The sequence below is a fragment of the Equus przewalskii genome, chromosome 20 (genome assembly GCF_037783145.1).
Source record: "Equus przewalskii isolate Varuska chromosome 20, EquPr2, whole genome shotgun sequence".
In the NCBI taxonomy this organism is placed as follows: domain Eukaryota; kingdom Metazoa; phylum Chordata; class Mammalia; order Perissodactyla; family Equidae; genus Equus; species Equus przewalskii.
This window is the reverse complement of record NC_091850.1, coordinates 11,650,738-11,668,240: the sequence shown is the minus strand read 5'-3', so window position 1 is coordinate 11,668,240 and position 17,503 is coordinate 11,650,738. Positions and strand designations below refer to the sequence as shown.

General features: G+C 39.1%; 1 protein-coding gene across 1 annotated transcript in view; it reads left to right on the top strand.

The window, feature by feature from the left end:
* Positions 1-17,503, top strand: part of ZSWIM6 (zinc finger SWIM-type containing 6) — a 184,986-nt gene that overhangs the window by 26,168 nt on the left and 141,315 nt on the right. The window lies entirely within an intron of this gene.

The window sequence follows — 17,503 nt, the reverse complement described above, 5'->3', positions numbered from 1 at the left end:
ATTTGGAAATGGAGGACTTCTAGTCCGTGAGGTCTGGTGGAAGCCCCAGCTGTTATTTTATGTGCAAGGTGCTAAGCTATAGAGCAGTGCTTCTGATGTCTTTTACTTGATGACACACAGAAGATAATATTTTGTACAGTACACTGGGGTAGGAGATTTCTAACTGTAGAAGAGCTGCATACCTTCTACATACGCAAAGATAGGGAAGGATCAGACCTCCAAAAGCTGAGGTGTTAATCGCTTTCAACATCCGGCTCTCGTGCTGGGAAGGTGTGCTGTATAGAGGGCGTTCAAGGGGTGATGAGTCCTAGTCTCTTGAGGAGCTCAATATCCGGAACTTAGAACACAAGCGTGTAGTGCTAAGTTATTATAATAGTGTTGGTTTGCTGAAATGCTAGGGAAGAATAGGAGAGGTTAGTTCTGTTTGAGGTGGAAGGGCTCTAGCAAAGGCTCTGTAGAGGTGTGGGGCACAGAAGGCATTCTGTCCAGTGGGATTGTCGCGTGCAAAGCCACAGAGGCGCCAAAGGGCAGAGAGTTAGGTGACTGCCGAAGATTTCTGATGTGGTTGGGTGTAAGATTTGAGGATGCAAATAGAAAGCAGTAAAGTGGGAGCTTCTGTTAAGAAAGTAGGCAGGAGTTGACTTCAGGAGGCCTTTATGTAGTTGAATGGGCTTGTGACCTTGGGCACCACTGGTAGTGACATGATCAGACATCTCCCCTCCTCCTTTTAGAAAAATCCTCCTGGGGCAGCGTAGAATGAACTGGAACCTTGCGAGCAGATCAGTCCCTGGGCACGGGAAGGCATTGATCCAGGCTAGATAAAGAATACTAAAGGCTTGCCCTTAGTATGTGGAGATGTGGAGGGCACCCTGAAGTGGAAACCCACAGATTTCGCTTATTGATGTGAAGAAAGCGACTCCAATTTGGAAGCTGGGTAAAGGAAAGGGTGATGGGGCCGTTTTCAGAATTAGAGTCTGTATGGGGGACAAGCAGCTTGATTTTAGACACGTGGACTTTTAAGATGCTTGCGTAGCAACAATTGTTAACATTTATGAAGTGCCTTCCAGGGGCCAGGTACTGATTTAAGCACTTTACTTCTTTAAACTCATTTTATTCTCATAGCAACCGTAAGAAGTAGGTGTTACTGACTAGTGCCCAGTCAGGAAAATAAAAAGCGCTAGATGTTTTAAGCACAGAAGGGTTAAATGTAGGGAATTGGTTACAGTGGTTTTAGAGGGGTTTCAGGAACAAAAAGAAGAAGGTGTGTGTTGGGGGGGGTGGATGTTTGAGCAAAACGGAGAATGTGTGCGCGTGTGTGTAGGTGATGTTGATGGAGCAAAAAGGAGAAGGGGATGTTACTCAGATATCAGACGGCTGCTGCGTAAACCGCATGCTTTACAGATCTGCTGGAGACCTTCACTGGTTCTCCTGCTTTGGAAGCACCACAGATGTTGCTGGAGCCTGTGGTGGTCTGCTGCTGCTGCTGCTTTTGGAGGTACCATCAGAAACAGGAAACAAAAAGACGTTTTTCTTTTCTCTCACCTTGCATTCTCTTGCCATTGTTTCCCATGGGCAGTACCTACCTGAAAGCTAGTTGGCAAGAGAGTTTGGAAAATGTAGTTTATAGACTTCCAGCCCCTTGTAATACAGAGAAGAGATCAGAACCAACAGAAAAATAACTGGCACAGTGGGTACTGTTTTTATTCTTACTTTACAGGTGTGGAAACCGAGGCTCAGAGAGGGTAACTAATTCTCCTAAGGTCACACAGCGACAAGTTGGCAGAGTTGGGATGTGAATTTAGGTAGTCCGGTTTCAGAGTCTGTGTTCTTAGCTTTTGATCTTTCCTCCATACGTTTCTTGTTTAATGCTTCTCCTTATTGCTGAGCACTTCAAATGAGCAGCTGTTTCCATTGATTTTGCAGTTTTTTTTTTTTCTCATATCTCTTAACTGGCTTCAGTTTTTCTCCTCTACCTCTGGAACCTCTCTCTTCAAGATCACCTCTGATTTTATAGCCAAAATAATGGATTGTTTCAGTTTCTGCTCATCCTTGATCTATTTCTGGCTTTTGATACTGATACCCAGTTATCTGGAATTCCACCATTTCAGTACCATCGTTCTGATTTTAGCGCACACTGGTTGTCCTGAGCAGTAGTTGCTTCTAATATTGAAAAAGGAAGTTGCCACCCTACTCTAGGAAACGTCCCGTTTTATTAAGACCTACAGTACTAATATGTTATTTGTAGAAGTTATGAAGTAGAGCAAAGGCATTTAAAGTGTTCACAATGATAGATCTTCATGTAAGTTTCAAGAGAGCCCCATTACCTCCAAATGAGGCTGCTGCCCAGAACATTAGAGGCTGTGGCTTTTATTGACAGGGCTCAGGATAATAGCTTTGGAACAACTCGAGTCTAAACAAAGGGCAACCCTGTTATTCCATTATACTTTCTGTTGAGAGCATTTGCTTCCAGATCATTAAGAGTCTTTACTTTCCTTGCAGGGAATTTAGTGTGAGATTTGCAAGAAGATAGTGAAATATGTATTTTAAGGGCAAGGTTCACTGTAATGTGGTTTGACATCTTTAGAAAGCCAATAGATAACCCTAAAATGGTTAACTGTCATGTGATTCACCCATGTGTTGTCTTCAAACCTGCAAATAGGTGGTTTAATTGGATACCAACATCCTCTCTTGGTATACAGTGCCCACCATAAAATAGCAAGTGAGTATTCCGAGATGTGTATATATCAACAGAGTAAGGCCATTTCTAGGCTGTGTAGCATCTATTTTACCTTCTTTACTCGTAAATATCTTCCAACCCTTCCTCAGTCACACCTTATTTTTTAAAAATGGAGAATTGAAAGGGCTGTGCCTCTTTTTTAAATGTTAGCTTTTACTGGCTTTCCCTGCGTTAGAGGAAGCCTGCGGGGGAGCCTGGGTCCTCTGGTCTTCCTGCTACCTCTCTCACCACACCTTCACTTGGTTTTGGTGGGTCTTGCTGTATCCAGCCTCTAAATGTTGGTGTCCCCAGGGTTTGAGGCTGGGCTCTTTTGTACTACCTCATGCCCTTTTCCTAGATGATGCCAACCACACCAAAGCTTTCTGTGCCACCAAGTGATGATGGCTCCCCAATTTTTGTTTCCAGGTCTGGCTACTGTCCTGATTGCTTACTTATCTCTTCTGTCTGCTTAAGTCTAGCAGGTATTTTAAGCTATTTTTAGACTGCACCCCCCCAAAGTAAGAAACTTTACATCACAACCCAGTACACACATACATTACAATACATAACAGAAACATGTTCCAAAGACAGTAATTACCTATAAGACACGCCATCCTTGCTGACGTTTTCAAAAGTATTCTGTTTCATTTCATTCAAAAATGTTCTCTGTGACCCACAACACTGGTCTCTGCCCTATTAGTGAATCGCGACCCACTGTTTTGAAAAACACTTCTTGAGCCGCTGTAGATGTTATAGAGATGTTTCAGGTTGTGGGGAGCCTGCCCACATATTTGGAGACCAGAAATATTTAGAGTGCAATGAATAATTATAAAATGAAAGAAGGCATGAGTAGATTCCTTGCTTTTCCCTATATCGGGAAGCTGACATTTCTTGGACTGTGCCTGCTCTTATCTAGGTCACTGACAATCCAACCACTAGCTGGATGACAGTCCTAAGAAATTGCGTTTTTGCCCTTTCCCTGTCTGAACAAGGTCTGGATAAATGAAATTATTAATTTTAAAAAGTTATGAAATGAAACCAGTCATAACTGCCAGACCCAAAATTGTCTGGCCCATGTGTTTTTTTCCCTCCAAATGCTGAGTTGAGATTTTGGTACCCCAAAACAAATTATATATGTTCCTAGTGAATCACTAATTTTCAAATACCTGAAGTAAGTCAGTCTGGTTTCAGTTCATCTCTTTTTCCCCTGAGGTTCAAGATGAAGAGCTGTTTTCTTTACCACCTGTCCAGTTAGCAGATCTCTGACACCTACTTGAGCGAAGTTGCTAAAATGAGGAAACTTATTTCCTCTTATTTCTACTGCACCCTCCTCTCCTCTTCCCACCCCACGGGGGCTCTCCACGCAGGGAAGGTGGTTGATTGGAGTCCGCTGAGCCCGACCAAATGGAAAAGGTTCGTTGCAGGCAACAACACCGATTGAAAAGGCTTTCCCATGTAGGAGTGAGCACGTCAGATCCTCGAGAGAGTCACTATGGAATCAGAGCCAGCTTTTGGTTATTAAGAATTGTTTTATTATTTAGAATTGGTAAGGATACTCTCAGTCATCCACTGACACATGGAAATTGTCAGATTGTATAGTACCAGGTTTAAATATATCTATAACAGAACCTCCCTATAATAAGATTTTACAGGTACTTACCTTGCACACTTCTGCTAAGCTCACAGAAGGTTGACTAATCCAGTGTTAAGAGCCTCCTCTGTGATCCCAGAGAGTTATCATACTTTAGACCCAACACAACATTTGTTCTAATGAAGCTTCAGAAAATCGCTTTTATCATGCTGTAGAAATTTACATGTGGCACAGTGACTTAATGGTTAGTTGACTTGTGGGGCTTGAGGAGGACCCTGGCTACGCTAGAATGGATTTAAAAATACTGTGCTAATAATATGCACACTGCAGAGGTTTCAGTCATTCTTGAGGGAAGCTAAAATATGTTTGAAAGTTATTAAAAAGACATACTCTCTTGGTTAACATTTTGGTATTAACTTCAGAAGCCAGGATTTTTAAATAGTCTGTATGGCATATTTTCTACTGCAAAAGCACAACAGCACACTGTGTAACCTGTGGACTATCCCACAACGCCCTCCAGATGCGAAGGGAGGTTTTTTGCATTTCCGTTTTTGAATATTAGGGTAAGCTATATCAGGGATTGGAAAATTATGGTCCATTGGCCAAATCTGGCCTGCTACCAGTTTTTGTATAGCCTGTGAACTAACAATGGTTTTTATGTTATTTTAATAGTTGGAAAAAAGATCAAAAGAATGGTGATGTTTTGTGACATGAAAATTAGATGAAATTCAAATTTCAGAGTCCGTAAGTAAAATTTTATTGGAACAAATCCATGCTCATTAGTTTCCATATTGTCTGTGGCTGCTTTCATGGTACGGCGGCAGAGATGAGTAGCTGGGAGAGAGACCTTACAGCCTGCAAAGCCTAAAATAGAAAAAGCCCTTTGCAGAAACAGTTTGCTCACCCCTGGCTTGTATGTTTCATAGCCTTTTGGAATGTAACATATTTCATCGATTGCATCAGGGAACTTGATTATTTTAAAAGTTCCAACGTGGAATTTCATGGTCACAAACATAGGTAATAAGAGGGGCTTGGGGGTTAAAAGTGTGAATTTGTTCCTGTATATATAGTTCGTAGACCAGCTTCTTAGATAGGGAATCAGTGACTTGTTGAATTTTGAAAATTATTTGAAAATGCTAGTTACCAGTGGTGTGATACAGAGATAGGGCAGCTCTTAATATAGTTGCTGTAGTAAGAGTGGAACATTCTAAACTTGCTTTTGGATTTGACAACTTGTCTTCTCTTTTTTAATTTTTATTTATTTATTATTATTATTTTTTTCCCCAGAAAGATTAGCCCTGAGCTAACATCCACCGCCAATCCTCCTCTTTTTACTGAGGAAGATTGGCCCTGAGCTAACATCTGTGCCCATCTTCCTCTGCTTTATATGTGGGATGCCTGCTAGAGCATGGCTTGACAAGTGGTGTGTAGGTCTGTGCCCGGGACCTGAACTGGTGACCCAGGGGTGCAGACTTAACAGCGGTGCCACCAGGCCGGCCCTTGTCTTCTCCTTTTGAGGTATCTCAGATACATTTTGTATGATCCCCTCCATTTCATCATCCCTTGTGTGCTTTTATTTGATCCGGTGAAGACTTTGTCTCACAGTAAACAGTGTGATGATGTTCTCTTCTAACGTTTAGTGGTTTTCGGTGCTTAACTTTGTCTAATGGGCTCATCACTGAAAGCTGGAGTCAGTTCTCTTGCTGCCTTGCTGGAGAGCATGAGAGTGTGTGCAGAGAGCATTGGGGTGGCATAGTGTGGAGAACAGTTGTTCTGTCACACGGCTGTATTTGGCAGTAAGTTGGGCAAATGTGTCTAAAATGAGGACGTCTGTGCGATACCTTAGTTCCTCTTCCATACAGGGCCTCAAACCCCAATCCCTATGTTGCATTAGCTGTTACTTCTAACCTCCACTAGGCCTTAATTAGTGAGCCAGAGGAAAAGGGGTGTTTGTGCTCTTTTGGACCTTTTGAGCAATCCGGTGGACCAGGCTGAAGCCGCTGTCCCTCACTTTGTCTTTGAATATCTGGTTGACAGAGTAGTAGCAGTGCCACATTCTAGAGTGCTCCAGCAACCACATTTATCTACAGCTCTAAACGTATGGTATCCTCAGCACTCTTGAAAACCCGCAAAGAAGCTCAATAAGAAAAAAAGAACTCTGAAAAGCCAAAACTGGACGGTACCAAGTCCATACACTCACGTTTTTCTCTTAATTAGTTAGGGAGACCCTGAATCCTCCTTCAGAACCTGGCTATTCTTCCTTAGAAATCATTTTAGAAAGTCTGGCTCTCCAGTTGACAGCGTCTTTGAAAGAGGCGAAGTGGCGGGGGAAGGAGAAGGGCATGCCCCATATGGGCACATCAGCCGCCGCAAGTGCCAGCCCGAGAAAGTGATAACTGGGGAAAGCAAAACCTTGAAAAAGAAGAGAAAGAGCCAAGAAGCCACCAAGAGTAGTTTGAGGCCATTTGGTGTGGACCAAAGCCCCAGACGACTCCCTCTCCCTTGAAGGATCTCCGTGTTACTGCTTGCTGACAGTTTTGAGGCCTCAGCGTGGGCCAGTTCCTGTTTACTAAGCGTTAGATTTTCTCTTCATAATAGTTCTGTGATGCGAGAACTGTTATGTCAACTCTTACATTTATTTTGTAGTTGAGAAAAGTGAGGGACAGATTTTCTCTAGCTTTTCTGAGAGTCATCGGTAAGCGCGGGAGCTAGGATTTGAACCCAGGTAGTCAGATTCCGCAGTCCGTGTCTTCCTGTTATCTCCAACCCCCACAAGGGAACTGGCAGAGAGAGCACAGGAAGGCAGTGTGATGTAGTGGTTAGACTTCTAGCTTCAGATCCCGGTTCTCTTACTTTCTGATTTGTTCACTAATGTTCAGTGCTCCCATTTCCACATTTATAGAAGTTGTAGCTGTGTCATGGGGTGGTTGTGAGAATTCAGTGATAGCCCAGTGCACAGCACGTGGTTAAGAGCTCAAAACATGTTAGCTGCTGTATTTTATATAAAATACAATTATCCATGATTCATAGTAGACACACCAGTAATTTTGTATATTTAAGAAGGTAAAGAAGATGTTTAATAAGTTGTAGAAACATTTTACTCAGTTGAAGTATTTAAAAAGTATTAATGCTTAAAAGGGGTCATCATTTATTGAAATGTTAGGATAACTGGCACCATCATTTCTGATATTGAGATGGTGTCTTGCTTCGTGTAAACAATAGAAAAGAAGGGAAACAAAACCCTTGAGAGGTCTGCCTGTGATTTTCCTGTATGCTGTTCACCCTTCAACTTTTAAATAAATTCTTAAAAAAAAAGTCTGGGCTTTGGCTCAGTTGGAGGCTTACCTTTTTAATGATCAGTTTGCCTTTTGGGTCAAGAACTGTGGGTTTTCTGTTGTGTGTGTCAGTAGATGAAACAAATCTTATTGCTGGCTGGCTACCAGGAAAGGCCGTGCGTCTGGGATGTCATCGTATATTTTCCCTTTGCTCACTTTGCCTGTATAAGATGCAAGTCACTCGGCTCTCTGGTGGAGATCTGGCATGGGCCAGAGAGGCAGGTAAGAGTGTCCTTCACCCCAAAGTGTAGTTTCTGCTTTGCCATTTAACAGCTCTGTGAACTTTGGCAAATCACTTAAGCTTTCTGAGGCTCAGTTTCATCATCTCTGATGGCGTACTAATACCTACCTTGCTTAACTCAGAAGGCTGGTTTGAATGTGAGGTGGCATATAATGTGTGCAGGAACACCTTGAGAGCTATTAAGACAGGCCTAGATACATTTTCCTTATCAAATAATATTTTAATATGATACCCTTTCAAACAGTTGCAATGAAACATTTTCAAGATAGTGGGGAAAAAGTCATTCTATACCATTGTGTTAACCAACCATAGTTGCAGTTTTAGTGTTTTTCCTTTCTTGTATTTTCTTATGCATTAAAAAAGGGTTTCCATCTGCACATTTTTATGTCCAGCTCTTTTTGGTTTGACATTGTATGAAAAACAGTTTCATGTTATATACATTTTGTAATTATTTTTAATGACCATGTATAATAAACCAGTGAATTTATTCTGTTTTACATGCCTGTTCTCTTATTTTGGACGTAGACGTTTCTGTGCTATATTTTATGAGTCAGTGAGCCTCTCTGCACATGCGCGGTAAGCACACCCCTACTCTGCCCGTATTTTAATTTTTTCCCCTTAGTGTAGACTTCTAGAAGAAGAAACTGGGCCAAAGGGCATGTGGATGTTTTTATGGCTCTTTGTACTTATTGCCAAATTGCCTACCGGTTTCACACATCAATTACCAGCACTGGATATTACCATGGCTTTATATTTTTGCCAGTTTAACAAGTTACCAAAAGTTTGCCGAAAACAAGGTACCTGTTGTTTAATGTGAAAATTTTGAGTTACTCAGGAAGTTAAATATTTTCCTGTATGTTTGCATGTTTATCACATTTCCTACTTCCTGGATTTTTTCTTATCCTCCTCTTCACCTGTTGGTAAAAGTCGGCTAAAGGGGCCCAAAGGTGGAGAACATGAGTTCTGGAGACACGCGGCCCAGTCCACGCCACGCATTGGCCCCTAGGAGTGAGGGATGTGGGCAGTGCTGTCATTTCACCCAGAGTTTAGTTGCCATTTTGGAACATTTTGAAGATTTTTTTATTTTTAGGAATTCAGAAGTTTTTTTCATTGTAATTTCTTTTCTAAATTTAGAGGACTTTCCTCACCTTTCCAGAAGTTTAATATTCAGATCTATTTTTCTTCTAGTTTAAAAAATCCTTTTATCTCCTTACTCAAGCTCGGTTTTATTTTATATTTTAAGCTCTTTTAAAATTGATGGCTTTTCTAAGTGTCTGTGCTTATTGTGAAGACATAACAGACACTCCTCAGGAATGAAATTTCTCATGTTTGAGGTTTTAAAACTGTATTTTTAGTACAGCTAAATGTTCAGAAGTTTATTGGCATGATGATATTGTTTAAATAATTTGTTAATGTCTTTACCTAAATTGCTTTTATTTTAGGGAGAACCAGGTCAGAATTTATTAGGTATATTAGCTCATGTGGTGATTTGTTAGGTTTTGGATATTGTAAAGAGTTTTATTTGTTCAGAAGTAGTTGGTGAGATATTTATCTTTGATTTTTTTTTCCCTAAAGGTGAGTTTTATATAGGAATCTGTACCTCAGAATCATGTGGCCTTGTGTTCAGAGTGTCCAGGGAGCAATTAGGAGGGCAATCTGTTAAATCTTTTGCCTCAAGGCAGAACCATTAGGTGTGCCTCGTATGGGCCTCAAGGGGTGTAAATAAGCAAACCATCATGTAACCATCAGTTTCCTTTCATTTCAAGGCATCTGTAAAACCTTTAATCTGTGGAAGAATCAGAGGAAGCTGACCTGTTAGATCCACAGATTATTCTCCTTCACCTGACTGTTTTGGGAAAGTCTATTTCAGAATTTACAAATAACTGGTTGGCGTATGAACTTTGAATTCCGATTCCATTATTATGTGAGCATCCTAAAGTTATTTCTCCTATAAACTTTTATGTTTGCATAAAATATTTTTTTGATTTTTTTTTTAGAGATTTTTTTTTTTTAATTTATTAGAGATTATCTTTAGGAGCAAACAAATTCCGTTTATGGATGACTGAGATTTCTCACAACCATAAGACCATCCTCAGAAATGAGCAGCATTGCAGTTTATTTCCTATATTAATTTTGGGGCATTAATTCAACATCAGTAGTTATTAGGGAAATGCAAATTAATACCACAATGAGATAGCACCTCATACCTGTTAGAATGGCCATCATCAAAAAGACAGCTAACAAATGCTGGCTTGGATGTGGAGAAAAGGGAACCCTTGTGCACTGTTGGTGAGATTGTAAGTTGGTACATATGTTATGGAAAACAGTATGAAGGATCCTCAGAAGATTAAAAATAGAACTACTGTATGATCCAGCAATTCCACTTCTGGGAATGTATCCAAGGGAAGTGAAAATGCTAACTTGAAAAGATATCTGCACCCCATGTTCATAGCAGCGTTATTTATAATGGCCAAGACCTGATATAATGGAAGCAACCTGAGTGTCCATTGGTGGATGAAGGGATGAAGATATTGTGTTATACACACCCACAGGAATATTATTCAGCCGTAAAAAATGAGGAAATCCTGCCATTTGTGACAACATGGATAGACCTTGATTGAAGGCATTATGTGAAGTGAAATAAGTTAGAGAAGGACAAGTACTGTGTGATCTCACTGTTATGAGGAATTTGAAAAAAAAAAAAACTGAAAAACAACCAGACTCAGAAAAAAGAGATCAGACTTTTGGTTACCAGAGGCAGAGTGTGGGAGGAGGGGGAATTGAAGGAAGGTCAAAAGGTACAAACTTTCAGTTAGGAGATAAATAAGTAGTAGGAATGTAACGCACAACATAATGATTATGGTTAATACTACTGTATTGTATGTAGGAAAGTTATTAAGAGAGTAAATCCTAAGGGTTCTGAGCACAAGGAGAAATTTTTTTTCTTGTATCTATATGAGATGATGGATGTTAACCAAACCTATTGTAATCATTTCACAGTACATGTAAATCAAACCATCATGCCGTATGCCTTAAACCTGTACAGTGATGTATGTCAATTATTTTTCCATAAAACTGGAAAAAATTGGGGACATTATTGAAAGGAAGGAATTGTTCTTTTTCTATACTACTATTGTGCATAACTACCATTTAAACATGGGGAAATTTTTTCCACCTTAAAAAAAATCCTCCTCTGACACCAAGCCTTCTCACTCCATTCCTTCCCTCACAGACCGGTTTTTCTTCTTTTTCATATCCAGATTTCTTGAAAGAGCGATTATACTCTATTTCCTCCCTTCCCTCTTCACTCTTCAGCCCTCTGCTCCATCCCTGCCCTGCAGCTGTGCTTGTTGAGGATCCCAGTGTTTCTAAATGCAGTGGGCTCTTCTCCTTCCTCATCTTATTTGACAGCTCAACAACACTCAACAAAGCTGACCACTCTTTCTTGTAACAGTCTTTATTGACTTTCATAAATCCAAGCTTCCCTGGCTTTTTCTCTTACCTCTCTGGTAACTCCAGTCTCCTTTGTGGGGTCTTCTGCCCACTTTTCTGAGCCCTTTTCCTACTCTTACCTACTCTCAGAACTCCACATACCAGCTTCAAACCTTTACTTTTTCTGAGCTCCAGACTCCTGTAGTCTAAGTGTTCACTGGCTGTTTTTACTTGCTTGTCACAGTTGTGCCTCAAACTTACTATTTTCCTTCCAAACCTGCTTTTCCCAATATGTTTCCTAGTTCTGTAAATGGTACCACCATCCCCTGAGTTATTTAAGCCAGAATATCATCAGTGTCTTATAATTTCTACCTCTTTAATGTCTCTTTAGCGCATCTTTTCTTCATCACTACTGCTACTTAGCAGTGATGGTTGCTAAGTCCAACCATCATTGGTCTGGTTCATTGCAATAACTTTTTCTCTGTCTGCCCTTGCCACACTACAACTAACCCATCCTCCATACTGTATATAAGTGATTTTTAAAAAGCACTTACTATCTTGTTCTTTTCCCTATTTAAAATCCCTTTAAGGCTAAAGTCTAAAATTCTTACCGTTGGGCACAAGACCCTTTATGATCTGGCCATGCCTACACCTTTAATCTCATATCTTGCTCCTCCCACCCTTCAACAGAGAGAACATGTTTCTGTTTTGATATCTAAGGTTTGTAGTATTAAAATTATAGTATATGGTAGAAATGAATGTTTTGGTTTTAAAATATTACTTATAAAAATTATTCTTCATTTTTATGTATTCTTTATTCATATGTCAGCAGTCCAGTTTGTGCATATATATCAAATGAAGTAGTGTATGTTAAAATGTTTGTAAATTGTAAATATTGTAAAATATTATTTCCCTCTACTTTTTCCTCCCATCTATCATTACTTTTGTTTCCATCTACATGATAATGAGAGATACTGTACATGTGGTAACAATTGTATAGGAATGTTGGGGTAGAATGGACATGATTTTCCAATTTGGAGTGTCCTTTGAATGGGAAATTAGGAAACAGTACATAAAATAAACCGTTATGATAGTAGTGATATATTCAGAAGAAAAGGTTGCTTAGAACCTGTCTGAATCATCTGTAGAGGTCTTTTTCAATTCTTCACTTCTGTGTTTTTAGCTTCCGTTTTAAGAAAACGTGACCATGGAACTATTTCTTATTTATATTTAATTTATGGATAAACTCAGTGAATATGCTATTTTAACAGTACTTCTGGCATTCATACTTTTTTCATACAATCCTTTTGTCTGTAGGAGGAAGGTTACTGTCAAACACCACTATTACCTGTGAGGAAGACCATCATCTTGTGATTGGAGGCATACTAATATGAAAAATGAGTGCTCTAGCTAAGTCATGAATTCGTACTGAGTGGAACAAAACTGCCAGCTGTTAGGGTTGTTCCTTAAAGGTAAATAAACTCCCTCAGTTTTTATGTAAATTAGAAGTGACCCCACTAAAAGTGCTAATGGGATCTCTTTTTGGCTTGACAAACTAATGCTAAAATTAATAGAGAAATGTGCATACAATAATACTTATAAACATCCTGAAAAAGACAAGTAATGAGAGGTGGGACCAGTGCTACAGAATATTAAAAGATACTATTAAGCTACGTTAATTAAAACTGTGATGAAGGCATGTGTATAGATCTACAGATCAACAAAATAAAATAGGAAGACTGGAAAGAGACCCCAAAACACACAGGGCATGATGAAATTGGCATCTCAAGTCAGTGATGAAGTTTATTCAGTAAATAGTGTTGGGATAACTGGGGAGCCATTTGGAAAAAAGTGAAGTTGGATCTATAATTCATACTTCCACCAAAATAATCTTAAGTGGACTGAATTTTAAATTTAAAAAGCAAAGTCACAAAAGAAATACAACTAAATAGGGGAGAAGTTTTTAATAATTTAGAATGGAGAAGGTTTTTCTAACTTTGACATGGAACTCTGAAGCAATAAAAGGAAAAGATTCATAAACTAGACTTTATAAAAAAAGTTTCTGCATATGCAAAACTAACACAAGCAAAGTCAAAGACAAGTTGAACAAACATTTACAGCTCATCAAAGATAATGGGCAAATTTCCTTAATGTATACAAAATTTTTACAAATCAATAAGCAAAAGACCCACAGTTCAGTAGAAAAATGGGCAAAGGATATGTATGGAGATTTCACAGAAATGAGATACAAATGGCTTGAAATCTAAATCTAAAGCTACTTACTTTATAACAGAAATGCAAATTAAAACTGCACCAGATGCCATTTAAAAAAGAAACCTATCACATTGATAAAAAGAAAATAAAAATTTAGCATATTGTTAGCTTTGGTATGGGGATAGGCACTCATTCATTGCTAGTGGGAATATAAATTGGACAGTCTTTATGGAGGATAATTTGACAGCATCCATTACAATTATAAATGCACAGACCTCTTTGACCCAACAGGTGCACATCCGGGAATTTATCTTAGGCTAAATTGAAATGAAGTAGTTTATTAAAACATTGTTCATAGTAGCAAAACACTGGGACCAACCTGGATGTTCATTATAGAAGCCTGGTTAAATAAGTTATGGTCCATCTGCATAATGGATTACTATGCAGTTGTAAACAGGAATGAGGAAACTGTACTGATATGGAATGATGTAGATATTTGTTAAAAACCTATGTAGAATAGTGTGTGTCATGCTGCCATTTGAGAAGAAGAGAATAAATATACAAGCATTTATATGTTGCTTGTATTTGCATATAACATCTTTGGAAGGATGCACAAGAAAATGATAACCTTAAAGGTGCCTTGAGAGAGGCTGGGGGCAAGCATACTCTTTCAAATCTTTCCTATTTTAAGCCATAGTAAAAATTAAATAAAAATTAGGAAGGTAAATAAAGAAGTGTTCAGAAGTTAACATTAGGTCTGTATCTTCAGTTTATTAATTTGGAAAGGTTTCTACTTCTTACTGCAGTTCCTTGGGCTAGACCCTGGGAAGGGAATTCTTTTTCAATCCTGGGAATGATCATTTGGATTTGTAAAGTGTGTTTTATTGCTTCTCTTTTCTTTTAAATCTTTATTGTCTGAACAACTGTAGAGAAGTATACTGGCATCTTAAAGTTGTAGGAATTTACTTGTGGTTGGGTAATCCATTGCCTTTTACAGTTTCATCTTTCTAGAGGGTCCTTCGACTAGCTTTGAGTTGATAACTGTGTGAAGACAAAGAATTTGATACCACAAAACACTGAAGTCCTTTTTTTCTAGCGTCTATTGGAAAAGCAGCTCTTTTAGGGTATTTTTCATTTCCACTGCTTTTTGCCTTGTGAGGGATGTCTTTCATGAGGGATAAATTCTATTTGGATCCACCCTTTGTAGAATATCAAGTGAAAACGAGAACAAAGCAGGATGAACCTTCCTATATACAGAGGCTTCCCAAGAAAATAAACACAGCCCTTCAAAAAAATTTCTACTCTGGTGATATATTGAATGTGACAGTATGCTTTTCTGCAGTGTGACATTGTTAGCTAGTCCAACTCCTCGGGTAGGCAGGAGATCCAGTTGTTGCTATCAAAGAGCACACTTTGAAAAAGGACTGTTAGCAATGCAAATGCCAAGCTACATCTGATGGACAGTAAACAAAATGTTAAGCTTGTTTGAGATTTAAGATGAGAAAATGGCTTTGCCTGTTCTTTATGACTTTGAATAGCCTTGGAACTGTTTGGTTCTGTTGATCACCATCCTCACACTAGATTTTGTAAAGCTTTAAAGTTTTCTCAGGCTTTGGACAGTCAGCATTAGTTAACTACTCTCTTGTAGTAGTAGAGCTCCGGAAAGTGTTCCTGACAATTAGCATCTGTAGAATGGTTTTCTCACCATATTTAAATCTAGTTTTTGAAAACACTAGAGTACTGTAAATATCCGTTCACAGTTTGTAGGATGTCAAATCTTGACAAAACTGAGGGTATTAGGAGTATTGCACCAGAGTCAGCATTCTCCATATAGTTCAAGAGTCCTTTGTGGGTGTCAGGTCAGGAGGTAAAAATGCAGGAAATGCTGAGCCAGGTAGGGTTGTGTGGCACATAGTAGGTATTCAAGAAATATTTGTTTATGGGGAAAGGTTGACTGGAGCCCAGGGAGGAGATACCCCTGTGCACGGACCATTAAGTCTTACTCAGTGATGACTTTTGCTCTCTTTCACTTTTGTGTCAGCAATTATCAACCCCTAGTTTAGAATTGTTATCACAAGCATAAACTCCTTCATTTGTTCATAAACAGTTATTGTGCCTTATAGTATGTCATAGATATATTTGTAGAATGAGTCATTCTAGGACTTGTTTTTAAAGAATACCATTGCAGATTGTTTTCAAAGTGAAAATCATCTCCAAATTTTTCTTTTGCGTATGATGATACTGGGTTTACTTAAAGTTAGTTAGGTACATCTCTTCTGGACAGAGAGCTCAAAGTAACTAATGTCGTGATGTGCATGTCACAGCTTCATCTTAAAGTGTGAAGGAAGGTGCACATATGCTTCAGTGGTGAGCAGTTGTCTGTAGTTTATTTTTTTCTAGTCTATGACATGTGGCCTCTTGACTGTAGGAAACTAACATACAGTATATTACCTCTTTGATCATTGGAGTGATATATTGTTTGCTGTTGTTCAGCTGAAACTCCATATAGCCAACTTTTTGAATGCCAGGAGAAGGGCTTTTTTTCCTCTTTAGTAATTGAGGCATTCCTGCAGTGTGGAATGAATAGATCCTTCCATCACAGTTGCATCATGTGGTTTACTGTGCGGATAAATGTAACACAATCCATTCAAAACAAACATAAAATTTACTAGGAACTTTCACATAAGAGTGGAATATAGATATCTTTCTTGATAGAACAGATGAAGTTGGTTGTAGCTAACTTGTGTTATACTAGTAAAGGTCCACCTGGTAAACTTTTTGTTCTTTGTTGAGCGATAGAAAGTGGGGTGATACAGATATGCTAGGAAAATGAGAACTGGAATGCAGGCCAAGAGCTGGTCTGTTCCCGATGAATGCAATCAAGACTAAGTAGCTTCGTGTTCATCTGATAGACAAGTGTGGCTGGTGGCACTTGGTCCTGCGTGCTCTGTCAAGTGCATTCCCCCTCTTTCTACACGTAGCTGTCAGTCATTTGGTGATAAAATAGCCAGAATACTCGTCTTTTATATTTTGGAGCAGCAAGAGGTAATCCTTTCCACCTCAACTTGTCTCTGATGTTTCTGCGAAGTAATTGTGTAACTGCCCTACTGCCCTTGCCTTTGGTACTCGCATCAACGTTTATAATCTCCAGAGATGCCTTTTTATTTATGGTTAGGTACTTACCGATGGTTACACAGCAGTCAGTGATAAAACTAACTGGACTCGAATGGAGCCAACAGTTCTCTCTTTCATAGTTTCTTCAGTTTCCCAGCAGTGCTACACCATAAGCAATAAAGTCATGATGGCTTCTGTGTAGAAAGAAATTTGGTGTTTGAGGTGGGTGGGGAAGTAGGTGAGAAATTAAGGGAGCTAATTTGCAATGAATTGAAATCCAGAGTATCCAAAAAGTCAGGAAACATAAAATAGACTTATTTTTAAACAGCATGTTAGTTTTACTTTCAAATAACATGCTCAGTATGATTTTCTTTAACCCCCAGACACCTTTCCAGGTGAAGTTCCTCTAAATTCAAAGTAATGGATCTAGTTTTTAATCTGAAAGAAGTACAGTAAGTATAGTGTGTCCAAAACGTCTGTACATGCAAGGAAATAGTGTGCTTGTTGATTGAGCATATTTTTGAAAGTGTAACTTACATACTGTTTAAAAGTAAGTTTATCCTGTTTTTTCTGTTTGTTTCACAACCCTGTATTTTGTTTCTATTTAGGATGTCTTTTCCTTTCAAGTTTCATGGGGAGTGCCGAAACAACTGTACAGTCAGCAAAAAGACTAGGCAGCTGACAAGCAGTCTCCTCTCCATTAGATTAAAGGTCTTCTGGGCAGCTTGGAGCTGCACCTTAAATTTAGGGAGGTGGGAGAATAATGAAAGGCAGATGATGGGAGTGGAGGACTGTGTGGCTGGCTGGCTTGCTTTTCACTCAAGCAGCTGGCTGTAATCATAATTGAAGTCTTGATCTTG